Consider the following 14448-nt stretch of genomic DNA (forward strand, 5'->3'; position numbering starts at 1 on the left):
ATAATCTTGTGAACATGTTCCCCCACCTATGAAAGTTTGTAAGCCAACCACTTCATATCTTTATTCCCCCTATTTTAAGTGTCAAATTTATATACTGCCCACTTATATCAACCCAGTTCTCTGAGAAAACAATCATATTTTTCAATATGAAGAGCTTTTATTTCAGTTGGAACCTTGTGAAGTCTGCATCCATAAGCAAAGTCAAATCCGGACAGGCCATCCATAAAGTTAGCAACAAAATGTACCAGTTCACAGGCTCAAAAATCTCCATCTGGTCGGGTTCTGGTCATCTCAACCTGGGCTGCCTCACTCAGCCTCCACAGGGTGCCCATTTGTCTCCTTGCTTTTAGACCATGGGCTCTCACCAATACTCAACAAGCCCAGCCCTCTCCTGCTAGGCCATGAACTTTAGACAAGTGAACTAGCTCTCCTCCTTTTTTTTTCTTGTAAACCAAGTCCACAGGTGTCAGTGACTAAACTCAACCAGTCTCTATTGCTGCATTTCTCCCACTTCCACTAAACAAATAGATCCAGGTGGTTACCTAGCAAGCATTTCAGCCTGCTCTCAGGCTCCCTTTAACATTCAGTCCAAGAGAGGAGTTTTCTTCATGGTTCCAGATTTTTTCCAGCTTTTGACAAAGAATACTGGTTCCTGAGTACTCCAAAGCACTGGGTGGGGCATATCTTGTTAAAACTTTCTTTGCAGGCATGGCCTAAACCCATCTGTAGATCATTTTAATGACTGAAAGCAAGTGGGTTTACAAACTTTCTATTTTCATACTTCCCATATTTCCCTCAGAAAACAACCGAGTAAAGTGTGGCTTTATCTGACCTCTGGCTAGACAAAGCAAAACTACCATGAGGGAGAGGTCAAACAAACATCTACTCTCCATCTTATGATTGTTTCTCCAGTACCCCACCCCCAAGGTACCATAATGTCATAGTCTGGGTACTTCTGTTTTAGATGAAACAGAATTCCCACCAATGGTATTCCCTCTCTTTGGGAAAGAGGCATCCTCCATCCATGACACTTTTCACATCTTGCTCAGGCAATTGCAGCTGCAAGTTCAGATAAAGGGTGTTTGTCTTCTGACATGGATCCTACAAAACAATACAGACACAGTGCGGAGAGGGCCAGACAGGGGAGGGGGTGTCCTTGGTTAGAAGTAGAGAATGGAGGTGCAGGCCCAGAGTATAGAAGTGGGGATTCAGGCCAAGATCATAGAAGTGCAGGTGGTTAAGGGAGGCCTGGAGGAGGGGGGAGTGCTGGAGAAGCCTGAGCAGGACCTGTGAAGAGTGTTGGGGGTTGGGGGTGGAGCTGTTCCCAAGGCAATGGCCTGTGGGGCTGGTACCTCAGCCAGCTGAGAGGCTCTCTGCAAGCAAGCCTAACTCAAAAGCAGAGGAGTCTCCCAGCACAGTGTTTCCAGAAGTCTCCACCAAGGCAGGGGCAACAGTATTTTATATTATCTCCCATGTCTCCCATTCCAAGGGTTCTTTTCTAATTGTTCTTGCCTTTCCTGGTCAAATCGCTCCAGTCTCTCCCATTCTTGCCTCAGCTGACCCAGGATGCTTACAGCTCCCTTTCTTGTCTCCTTGTTTCTAGCTTCTCACTTTCTGCGCTTCCCGCCTCTCTCTCTCTCTCTCTCTCTCTCTCTCTCTCTCTCTCTCTCTCTCTCTCTCTCTCTCTCTCTCTCTCTCTCTCTCTCTCTCTCTCTCATCTCTCCCAGTCCTGCTCCTTTTACACTTGCTGCTCTTGTAGTTGCCATCTTTGAATATCCAATTCTTCTTGTGATGGGTCATTTTGAACTTGAGCAAGTAGCTGTGAATTTTGTTTAGGCAATGTTGGTCTTGTGATTTTAACACTGCTGAGGCATGCATCATGGCACTTGTGAAGACATTGGCGGCCTCTTTACTGCCAAAGTGGAAAACATACTCTGTCTAGCATCCCAGCATTGGTGCTAGGTCTGTGTAGCTTGATTGTACTTCAACCCTTTAAAAGTGCCAAAAGTTTATCAGGACCTCATGGTGTCGGGTAAACCCTGGCGTTCCCAGCACCCTGGGGAAGCAGGAGGCAAGGGAGGTTCTGTCCTCCAGGGACTGGGACACTGCTCATAGACTGAAGACTACTGTCTGGCTCCTCTCCCAGGTGGAGAGTTAACTACATCATGTCATCTACCCACACAAAGCCAAGGCCAAAGTCACAGTGTGAGAGGAGGACAAGAGAAAGGCTGGGGAGGGTGCTGTGAGGCAGCAGCAAGGAAGAGGTCTCAGGTGGCTACTGCCTCCTCCACTGAGCACTTTCTCAGCTGCCCCAGGAGGACTTTGCAACCAGGAGCTTCAGCAGCCATGGGAGGAGCCAGAGAAATTCTTTGTGTGAGTAGAAAGCCTCATCTTTCTCACCTGTCATGTGTATGCAATTTAGAAAAGCCTTTATCTCTGGTTATGTTTTCCTATCTTCAGATGATATTAATATAATAAGTTCTAGCGCTTTAAAGAAACGGAGTTGATTGGCAGAACTAGTTATGCATTGTACTACCATTCAACCACATAAATAAGTATTGTAAAATTAAATATTCTTAATATTTTACATAAAAATTGAACTAATTTTGAATGTGCTAAAATTAAACCTTGTATATTCGGCCCAGAAACAAATTCAGAATCATGTTAAGAATTCAAGGTCACATTAGGTTTGTAAATAATTGACAAAATGACAAGTGTTTTATATATATATTATATAAAGGTATATATGTGATATATATTTATAAAGGATGCATTAAACTATATATATATTTATATATATAAAGGTTTTATTAAAAGTTGTCTTCTCTCCCAGTGCCCGGTGGTACAAATGGGAAACATGCGTTTATAGAACATGGGGACACAGGGCAGTTTAAAATCAGGAAAGGTGTGTCAGGGTGGTATCTTTCCACCATACTTATTCAATGTGTATGATGAATAAATAATCTGAGAAGCGGAACAATATGAAGAAAGAGCACCAGAATTGAAGAGTCATCAACAACCTACAATATGTAGTGGACAGAACTTTGTATACTGAAAGGAAAATTAACCTGAAGCACGTACTTATCAAGATCACATATAATAGCTTTCAGGTTAGACTAAAACTCAACATAAAAAAACCCACGCAAAAATCCTCACAACTGGACCAGTAAACTACCAATAAATGGGGGAAATAGAAATTATTAAAAATTTCAGTATGCTTGGATCCACAATCAATGCCCATAAAAGCAACCTTCAAGTAATCAAAAACGCATTGCATTGGTACATCTGCTGCAAAAGACTAGTGTCACTTTGAGTACAAAGACGTGACCCAAGTCACAGTATTTTCTATCACTTCAACTGAATAAGGAAGCTGGGCAATGAATAAGAGAGAACAAAGAAAAAGTGATGTCTTCGAATTGTGGTTTGAGCAAAGAACAAATATCATGGACTGACAGATGAATTCACAAACCTCTGTGGGAAGAAGTGCACCTGGAATTTCTCTAAGCAACAAGGATGACCTGTCTCCGTTACTTTGGACATGTTAGCTAGGTAGTGCAGTCCCTGGATCAGGACATTATGGGTGATGAAGGGAAGAAAGACATTATGGGTGACAGAAAAGAGGAGGATTATCAAGGAGATGGCTTTTTGTAACGATGCGGTGAAACATAGAAATCACTGTGAGAATGCTACAGGATTGGGACATGTTTCATTCTGCTGTGAAAAGAAACACCAGCACCTTGAAACAATAGAACAAGACTGCAACTAATCAGAATTTATGCAGCATGTGTATTCATAACCATAGTGTGGTCTACACGTTGCAGAAGAAATTTCTTGAGTTGAAAAGTAGCTTTGTTTGGCATGCCAAAAACACAGAAATGTAAGAAAACACTTAGCTAATATAGACAAAACTAGTGCAATACCAAAATTTAATGTAAACAAAATATTTAAAACTGTTAAGTATTTTGATAAAGTACATGGTATTTACGCAGACCAAGTTAAAGCTGACTCCACATTATCAGATAATTGGTTGTGAAGTCATCATTACCAACAAAACACATACAACACCTCTATGTGCACTGGTCAGTAGAAACACACACACAAATGCAACCAACAAGCCAACAAAAGAAAATAAATGAATAATTATATTTTTTAACAGATACATAACTCATAGTGACATGCTGAGCAGGAAGGCACAAAGTGCCCATTCTAGACTTTCAGACCCAACCTCTGCATATGGAGGCTTGTAACCTACTCAGATGGGGACCATAGTCTATTCTTCCATTTAAATACAAGCCAGTTGAGTCTATTTAGTCACCACATAAGAAGGCTTCTAAATATATTCCTCAAAAATAGACCTTTATTAAACCTTATACTATGTCTCTTAGTTCACTACTGGTGAGTTTAATATCAATCAGGCAAGAAATGCAAAAGCATACAAAATATAGATTCTTCCAAATAGACCTCTTAAGTACAACAAATGTTAAGCGACTCTTTTCATAAAATCAAGTGGAGTAGTTAAACCTATTATTTTTACCTCAAAAAAATGCAAAACTGCATTACCTGAATTAATGCTTCCTAACAAAAGTGGTAGTTTGTGTAGCCTATCACTGTCATATGGAAACCATGTGAGATTTGTGGCTGATGCCAGATATCATTATGGGCTAGCCATTGATCAATTTAAGCATGTGCCGTTTCTTTCCTGGATCAACATTCTACTTATGCTCGAAATCAGGTATCTCTAAAAAGCAACATTAAAGTCACTAGTAGGAACTTAAAATGTAAAAATTGCAAGAATAGGTATTTCAGCATAGAACTTCCAGCTCCTTTGTTTAATTCTGTGGCTCAAAAAGTTTTATTTTAAATCTCCAGGCAGACATCTTTTTCTTCTTAAAATTTACTGAGGAACCAGATGTGAAAATGCTTTCATTTATGTGGCTCATATCTATTGATACTTACCATCTTTGATAATAAAACTGATAAATTAATATTTTTTCAAAACCATTTAAAAATAATCAACCATGTTAAAAACAATGTTTTTATGAAAATAGCCATATTTTCTTTTTAATAAAAGGCTTCTGAGAAAAGTGACAAAGTGACATTGTTTCACATTTCTATAATTTTTTGTTGCTGTTTGTTATTGAAAATCTCAAATATATTTGTATTGTTTTGAAAATAGTTTCCATTGGCCACATTTTGAAAACTGCTGGTTTAACCTAATGCTCCACTTTAAGAATAAGGAAAAAAGACCATATAAAAGAAGTCTTAATGTGATAACGAATTAATAATAGCAAAGGAGAAATACCCCTTACATTATGATGACATGGGAGGGTCGATGTTCTTGCAAAGTAGCCAGCTGTCATTTTGGACAAAGAGATGATAGGAACATCCTGCCTGATTGAGGTAGTTAGTTTATTGTGCCAACCTGGCCGATATGTACATGTGGAGTTAAGTGAAAGACGGAGGGATAAATGGCTCAGAGAGCCACGCCTTTTGAGTTCTCTAGTCTTGTTTTCTGATGGTCAGACCAGGGTGCAGCTGCCTTAGTTCTCTGCTTTAGCTGGCAAGGCTAACTTCCCACAAGACATCACTGAGGAGAAGCCACATGGATCGACCCGGATGCAGCCCTGGGTGCTTGAGCACCCGTGTCGAGACCCCTGCCAGCGCTGAGAAGCTTACATGCTCACTGGCTTGGCTTTCCTCCTGCAGTGGACATCATTGGGTATGCTTTGTGAGATAGAGGAGGACTTTGTGGATTGGTGTTGGAAGATGGGTTAATGGTTAATGTTGGACTTGTGCGCTTAGGCAGCACTGGGTTGGAATGTTTTCTTGATGCGCACTTAACTTTTATATAAAACTCTCTCTTATACATAAGTTTCTGTGAATTTGTTTATCTAAGGTAACCAGACTAGCACACTGATATATTGAAAATACAGGAGATTTTGCTGAAATTAAACTGTGTTCCTAGGGAGGGTAGTGAGAAGGGTGGTGTTATATAGGAAATCAGGAAATGTTGAAATTGAATTGGAAAGGAAAATGGACATGATCATTGGGATTCAGAGTAAAGGTGGTAAGAAGTACATGGGAGGGTTGAGGATTTGTTCATGCTGAGTAGGTAGGCCATGGTGGCATTGATCCTGTTGATCTTGTATGAGGATGATCCTACTAAGCTCTAATTACCACCTAAGATGAGAAAATCACCAGCTCTTTGCAGATTCAGATTTAGTAGTGGAAAGTGGGTAGAAGGCTTATGTTCATTTCCTGGCCAATGTGCCTCATACACAGCCATGGCCCATCTGTGAGAGAGGATTGGCGTCGCATTATACTGAAGTTTCAACGGGCTTCCAGACTGAATCCGTTTGAAGAAAGAAAGGCTTGGAAATCTATGTCTGAAAATAGCCTGATGAATTTCCTATGTATAGATCACAAAGTTCAGACCCACAAGAGATCACAGGGGTGGTACCAGACAGGAAGTGGTATATTCTGCTATGCATGGTTTTTCCATGAGTTGGGGTGAAACACTGGTGAAACTGTCATCACTGGAAATACCAAATATATGAGGATGATTTCTTCTCCTTGTATTTCTTATAGTTGAAGCAAAGAACAAATAAGTTAACAGGCAACTAAAATTATGGGAGTAGTTCTATGTAATTGAGATTATGAGTGCTCAACAATATTGCTTCTTTTGTGCCACACTGCTAGACTATATTTCCCAGCTCTACAGCCTTCTAATGTTACAATTGAATTACTATGGTCAACAGAATACAGGTGGGCGTGATGTGCACCTCTTCTAGAAATGTCTCATCAAATATTTTATGTATGCCTCATGCTATGTCAGTTCATTCTGTACCGGTGAGGTGGATGCATGCAGCGGAGAACTATAATGCCTCCAGCGGAGAAAGAAGCCTGGGGCCCGGAATGACTGTAAGGGACAGGGCCTTCCATAGACTCATGTGGACTATAATTGGAACAGGAAATAAACATTTTTTGGTGCTTATTACTGTCAATATTGAATTTCATTCACTAGTTTGTATTATGAATGGATGTGGTTAAGTGATAAAAAATACCCTTTATGTTCTTTGTGGGATGATGGTTGGCAGCTCTCATGTTTCGCCCACAGAGCTGCTAACCTCAAGATCAGTGGATCAACCCCACTGTTCACTGAGTGGGAGATATGAGGCTGTTTGCTCTTCAAAAGATTTAAAGAGCTTGGCAGTGCCTTGTGGCAGGTCTGTTCTCTCTTACAGTGTTCATATGAGTCGGAATCAATTCACTGGCGGTGCCTTTGGCATCTACATAGATGGCTAGGGAAGTAGAGAGATAGATATAGGTACTTAGATATCACTAGTTTTGCTTCTGTAGAAGAACCAGTGTAACACAATAATCAGAGAAGGAAGATGATTTGGGGAGCAGTTCAAGAAACTATGCATTCAATGGATGCATAAACTCTGTTTAAGGGTCTGGATTAGAAGAGAAAATGCTGACCTGGCATTGACAAATTGAATGCACAGGACAGACTGTACATTCTTAATTGACTGAAATCTACTGTCCCTTATGGATGGATTCCTTTGTTGCTGGAATCAGAAGTGCACCTGAGATCTGTAGTACTGTTCTTGCTAGCTACAACCATACCTTGCCTAAAGTATTTTGTTATGTTGAAATGCACAGTAATTGTGTGATTTCTCATCTCACATTTATGGGTGGACTGAAAATTGCTGAGTGGCTGCATAGATTATTTGTGTTTGCACAACTATGTGAGAATCACTGATGTTGCTTACAAAGGGTTAGGTTGTAGATGAGATTTCCCGTGATTCCCTAGTTCCTTGTTTTCTGAATCTTTATTACAAGATATGGACGTGCTCAATTCTAATGAAATTTCATGGTTATGGTGCACACTTTGTAATATCTTAGGAAGTAAGAAAAAGAGAACAGGACAAAAATCTTTTTATACTTTTGATGAGTAGTTTTCAACCCCATTTGAGGGTCTTGATAGAGAATCAAATTTCAACATTAAACTAGGCTGATGTTACTTTGGCCATGAATTTGAGCAATTACTTTATATAATAATTATAGCAATTACATCACTGATAGGTTAATTCAAGTGGAAATTATATCAGTGTTATAGCAACCCAAACAATCATTTTAAGTTCCCTCCCATGTTGTAGCTGACAACATGAGCTCATATTTCATGCAGTAATCCTGTTTTATTTAGGGGTCTATTTATTTTTACAATTAATTAATACAAATATACTACAGTCACAGTGCTACAAAGATCTCAGAAAAATATACATCAATACTTATAGTTTAGAGGACATTGGTGAACCTCAAAAAGATGGCAAATATAAAATGTTAATAAACTTTAGGTCTTAACTTTATAGATTTGACCATCATGGTGATCATGCATCAGAAATTGTATTTCATATATAAAGTGAAGGATTAATGGCTTGGTATGTTATATATTTATTATTAGGTACCATTTAATTGGTAATGAGTCACACTATGTACAACAGGGCAAAACCTGCTGAATCCTGCGTCATCCTCACAGTTCTTCTTACATGTGAGAATATTGTTGCCGCCAGTGTGTCAATCCATCTTGTCCAGGGCCTTCTTATTGTTTTGCTGCCCCTCGACTTTACCGAGTATGATGTCCTTTCCCAGAGACTTGTCTTTCTTGACAACATGTCCAAAGTGTATGAGATGAAACCACACCAACATTACCTGGAGGGAGCATTCTGGCTATACATCTTTTAAGACAGATTTGTTTGTTCTTGAGCATCATACATTGAAGATTCTTCACCAGCACCATAATTCTAATATATCAATTCTCTTTCTTTTGTCTTCTTTATTCAATCTCCAACTTTCATATGCATATGAGGTCATTGAAAATATCATGGATTGAATCAGGTACACCTTAGTCCTCTTGTGGACTATGAAGTGACACCCTTCTTTTTCAACACTTTAGAGAGTGCTTATGTAACAAATTGACCCACTGCAATGTGCCAGTTGCTCTCTTGATTGTTACTTCCATGAGCACTACCAGCAAGACAAAACCCAAGACAACATCAATATTTCCTCCATTTATCATGATATTAACCATTGGTCCAGTTGTGAGGATTTTGGTGTTCTTGATATTGAGTTGTAACCCATACTGAAACCTATAATCCTTGATCTTCTTCAGGAAGTGCTTCAAGTCATCCTCACATTCTCCAAGGCTGTGTTGTCTGCATATCAAAGGTTATTATTAAGACTTCCTCCAATCCTGATGCCACATTCTTTTTCTTTTATCTAGTTTCTCAGCCAATTTTATCAGCATATAGTTTAAAAAAATATGTTAAGAGGATTCAACCTTGGAACACACTTTTTGTGATTTTAAACCATGCTTTTTCCCCTTGTTATGTTAGTACAGTGGCCTCTAGGCTGTCCACATCAGAGGAATTAGTCACAGAAAACATTCTGAATAGCATCAAAGCATAGTTAGAAACTGAAAACTACATGAGTGGTGCTGTCAAAGATAGTGAAAGCGATAATCCCTTTAGGTCAGAAGGCACTCAAGTAATTCTAAATATAAATTCAACCATAATGAAATAAATCAAGTCAAACACGCAGGCATAAAGCCTTTGAGACCTACATTTGCCGATAGGGCATGACTCAATATGAGAAGAAACAGCTGAAAAATCATTTAATAACTGCAACTTGTAATGTATTATGTACAAATCTAGGAAAATTGTATGTCGTCAAAATGGAAATGGAATGCATAAAGGATGGTATTCTAGGCATCAGTGAGCTTAAATGATCTAGCATTTGCCATTTTGAATCATTTGGTAAACTGTTCCAGGATTGACAGAGAAGGGAAATGACATCGCAGTCATGATCCCAAAGGAGATTTCAAGCTCTCTCATGAAGTATACAATGCTGTGTGTGATAGGATAATGTCTCTTTGCATTCAAGCAAACCCAGTCAATACAAATATTATGCAAATTTATGCACCAATCACTAAAGCTAATGATGGAGAAATTGAAGAATTCTACCTATGACGTCCATCTGAAATTGATCAAACATCCAAAAAAGATGCATTGATAATTATTGGCAATTGGAATGAAAACGTTGTAGACAAGGAAGAAAGAACACTATTTGGAGAATATGGTGATAGAAATAAAGCTTGAGAGTCCATGATAGATTGTTGTAAGACCAATAACTTGTTCCTAACAAGTATGTTTTTCAACAATACAAATGATGAGTATACACGTGGAAATCTCCAGATTGAATACACAGAAACTGAATTAACTAAATTTTTGGGAAGAGATAATAGAGAAGCCCAATGGAGAAGTATCTAAAACCAGGCTAGAGGCCTACTACAGAATAGACCATCGTTTGCCCATATGGAAGCTGAAGTTAAAGCTGAAGAAAATTAAAACAAGTTGACCAGAGCCAAATATGACCTTGAGTATCCCACCTGAATTTCCATAATATCTCAAGAACACATTTGACACATTGAACACTAATGGCAGAAAATAGGATGTTCTGTGGGATGACATCATATACATGATCCATGCGGGAAGCAAAAGGTCATTAAAAAGAGGAAAGAAAGAAACTATCAAAGTGAATTTCAGATGAGACTCTGAAAGTAGCTCTTAATGATAGAATAGGTAAGGCAAATGGAAGAAATGATCAAGTCAGAGAGCTGAACAGAACATTTCAAAGGGCAGCTCAAGACAAAGTCAATGAAATGTGCAAAGGCTTAGAGTTAAAAATCTAAAGGGAAGAACAGAGTGTAGCTTAAACTAAAAGAAGTCGAGAAAAATTTCAAGCTTCAAGTTGTAATATTCAAATACTCTGTGTGTAAAATATTGATTGAAGCAGGAACATTCAATAGAATATGGAAAGAATTCACACAGTCACTGTACCAAAAAAGCCAGTCAACATTCAACCTATTTAGGAAGGTCCATCTGAACAAGAACCAATGGTGCTTAAAGAAGGAATCCATGCTGCACTAAACACATTAGCCCAAAATAAGGCTCCAGGAATTGATGGAATACCAATTGAAATATTTCACCAACCTTATGAAGCACTAGAAACAAGTCTATGCAGAGAAGTTTCGAGGACAGATACCTAGCGAACTGAGTGGAAGAGATCCATATTTGGACCCATTCCAGAGAAAGGTGACCCGACAGAATGCTCAAAATTATTGAGCAATATCATTGATACCATATGAAAATGACATTTTGCTAAAGATCGTCCAACAATGCTTGCAGCAGTAGATTGACAGGCCGGATTCAAAAGAGGACTTGGAAAAGGGGATATCATTCCTTATGTAAAATGAGTTTGGGTTAAAAGCAGAGATGACTAGAAAGATCTTTATTTGTGTTATACTGCCCATGCAAAGGCATTTGACTGTGTGAATCATAACGAACATGAAAAGAATGGGCATAAAAAGAAAAGAATGGGCATTCCAGAACACATCATTGTGCTCATGCAGAACCTATGCATGGATCAAGAAGGACTCGTGCGCACAGAAGAAAGGCCTGGTTTGCAGCAAAAAATGCTGTCCTCTCCTAAAGTATCTCAACTGGGCTGGGCTTGCTTGAGAGTATAGCATCTCAACATACTCCACGTTCTGTTTTAAACAACTGCTCACTTATACTCAGCTTTGTGTAGTCTGTGCTTAGAATGAAATCTTTGAAGGCACTGTTCTATAAAGATTTAAAAAATGTCTGGTGCCTTGGCAACCGTTCTAAAACAACCATCTTCAATATGATCTTGGACATTACCATCACAGGAAGTACATCTCTTCATTTTTCCCCCCAACAACTTGGGTGGCAAGTACAATACTCGATGTCACATGTTCATGTTTCTTTTAATGAGGAATCTGACGTTGTTGTCTTTTTGTCTCAGTGTCTAGTTCCTCTAAGGGAGGATTTCAGTTGTGCCTGTGCTCCTGGGCACGTGGCATGCATTACTTCTGATGGAGCCCAGACTACATTTGTTAGATAACTCACACCCTAAGTTTGGTTCCCAGTTATTGCAAGGATGAAACTTGCATGATGAAGTCTTTATAAATTCCTGTACGTTGGAAGGAATCTATCCATCTGAAGAAGTAAGCTACTGCTTTGATTACATTACTTGACACCTCCATCCTGCCCCTTTTTCAGGCAACCATCTAGCTTTGGCACAGGAGTCAGCTTGGGAAGGCTCAGGCAGGGCTTTCTAGGTTGTTATTTTGAAAGTTCTTTTATTGCTATCCTGACAAGAAGTTCAGATATACTCCATCTGCTAATCACGACGCAGCCCTCTCAGTACCTCAAGGCACTCTACAGGCAGTGCATCTTCAAGACCAAGTCAGGGATGCAAGGGTGCACTTTCAGATGCAGAACCAAGCCCTCCCCGAAGGCCTTCCATGCCAGCTTGGCTTTTGAGAACTTGGAACACAGGGTCAAAATTTTGGACAAATTCTTTTGACAACTTTTGGGGCAAGAGAGTCCCTGTTGAGGTAAATCAAAGGGACAAGGTGCATCTTAAAATCATCAGTGATCATCTCAGTGCACAGAGAGCAACCTCTCCTGAAGTCATTCAGAAATACTCAATTCCAGCTATTCAGGGAGGTGAGGAACTCCAGCTTGTCCTTGGACCTTGCCAAGTACTAGGATGGCAGTTAGGCTTTATACCACTGATTACATTTCATAGCTGGGCACATGGGTTCCAATTCCAGAAATCAAAAGTCTTTGCTGGACCAGACTCCCTCCTCTCCTCTCTCAGTTGTTTGTTGTCCAGTGACAGTCCCTCTTTTTATGGACTGCAAGGCTATATGCACCTGAGATTATCTGGTGCACAGGAAACCACAAGTATCACATGTCCATCTTTGATTCTATGGGGACTTCCCTAGAACCCATTGGCACTGACAACATTCCGCTTGTTCCTTTTAACTATAGTGCCCATTATATGAATCTACAAGCTACCACAGTCTGGTTATCTATTCACCTTTTGATGAAAGTTTGAGTTGTTTCCAGTTAGGAATTATTTCAAGTAAAACTCTTGTGAATTCAAGGGCAGTGAATTATTTAATGTGCGGCTTCTAATCAAAGTCTCTAACTCCCACCAAACAACCTTGTCCTGAATTGGTCTGGTAAGAAGGTGGGGGAAGATACTGATAGGATTCACTGTTTAGTAAATTGTGACCAGGATTCTTTGGAATGCCGTCCTGCAGCATATAAAATGAGCCCTCTGATAGAAGGATCTCCTTACCTTCAAGAGCCAGGAATGGAATTATTCTCTAGACCAGAGATCCCTGTGCAAAGAACCTTTTGGGTCCCAGATTACTGCTATAACCTCAGAAGAGCAGCAGCAGAATCAAGAGCCAGATTATGGAACAGAGTGGAGAGCTTCCCAACCCACGGAGCAAGTGAAGCTAAGTGCTTTTGTGTAGGAAGATGGTTTGCAGAGTGTTGTGCCTCTGGGCTCATAAATCAGGGAGCTGCATTTACTGACCCAGGGAGTTCAAGCTGAATGCCTTGGGTAAGTCTCACATCCGAGTGGTCTGCCTCTTTGTACATTTATTGGCAGACCTGAAATATTTTTAACAGGTCCCAATAAACAACTATTCTGAGTATTTCTTGCTACAATAATAACCTGTTAATTCCATAATATTTTTTACCAAAAATATTTCATTGGGAGTTAATACAGATGTCATATCATGCCATAGTTCAATCACATCAAGTAACATTGTACAATTCCTCCCACAATAAATTTCAAAACATTCTTTTCATTCTTGAACTCTTGATATCAGCACCCTTTTATGGTCCCCACAGCCACCACCACTGACCCTGAAAGGTTTATTCTACTTGATATACCTATAGGTTGAAAAATCCTGGGTTTTGTATTCTGAAAAACAGAAGAACATATAACAAAAATACCAGAGGGTGACCCCTGAAGGACATAACACATCCGAGGTAAACCCCAACATAAAAAAAAAAACTTAAAAATATACTCAAAAAAGTGTTGAAAACCAGATCAGGCCTGACCTGCATAAGAGGGGGGATAACCGTTCACGTCAGGTTTATCATGTTGATTTTCTATAGTCATCTTTCCAATGCACTCTATTTAGTAACCACTTTCCTCCCATCCCTCTACTCTTTAATCATCAACATTGTCTGAGAGGGAGAGGTCTGTGTATCCATTGCAATGGTTATTAGAACCTAGAAATAAAGTAGACCATAGCAAATAAGACAACACAGTAAGCATTTGTGTATAAGTCTCTATGCACCATCCACTCAATTTAATGATATGTTCTTTCCTTTTTCATTCCTTGACCTGAAAATACAGTTCATAAAGCTCACCACATGTGATTCATATCTCTTAGGAATGACAATCTCTGCTACTTGATGACCACCGTAATGCCAACATTTTTCAAGATTCACTTTCAGTTTACATCTTCTTCAGTATCTTTTTTCACTCCTT

At 39.4% G+C, this 14448-nt stretch overlaps 1 pseudogene; it reads right to left on the reverse strand.

Annotated features, from left to right (window-relative positions):
• Positions 1-938: 938 nt before the first annotated feature.
• Positions 939-14073, reverse strand: LOC142433295 (protein enabled homolog pseudogene; annotated as a pseudogene).
• Between the last annotated feature and the right edge of the window lie 375 nt (positions 14074-14448).

Source organism: Tenrec ecaudatus, chromosome X (genome assembly GCF_050624435.1).
Source record: "Tenrec ecaudatus isolate mTenEca1 chromosome X, mTenEca1.hap1, whole genome shotgun sequence".
Lineage (NCBI taxonomy): Eukaryota > Metazoa > Chordata > Mammalia > Afrosoricida > Tenrecidae > Tenrec > Tenrec ecaudatus.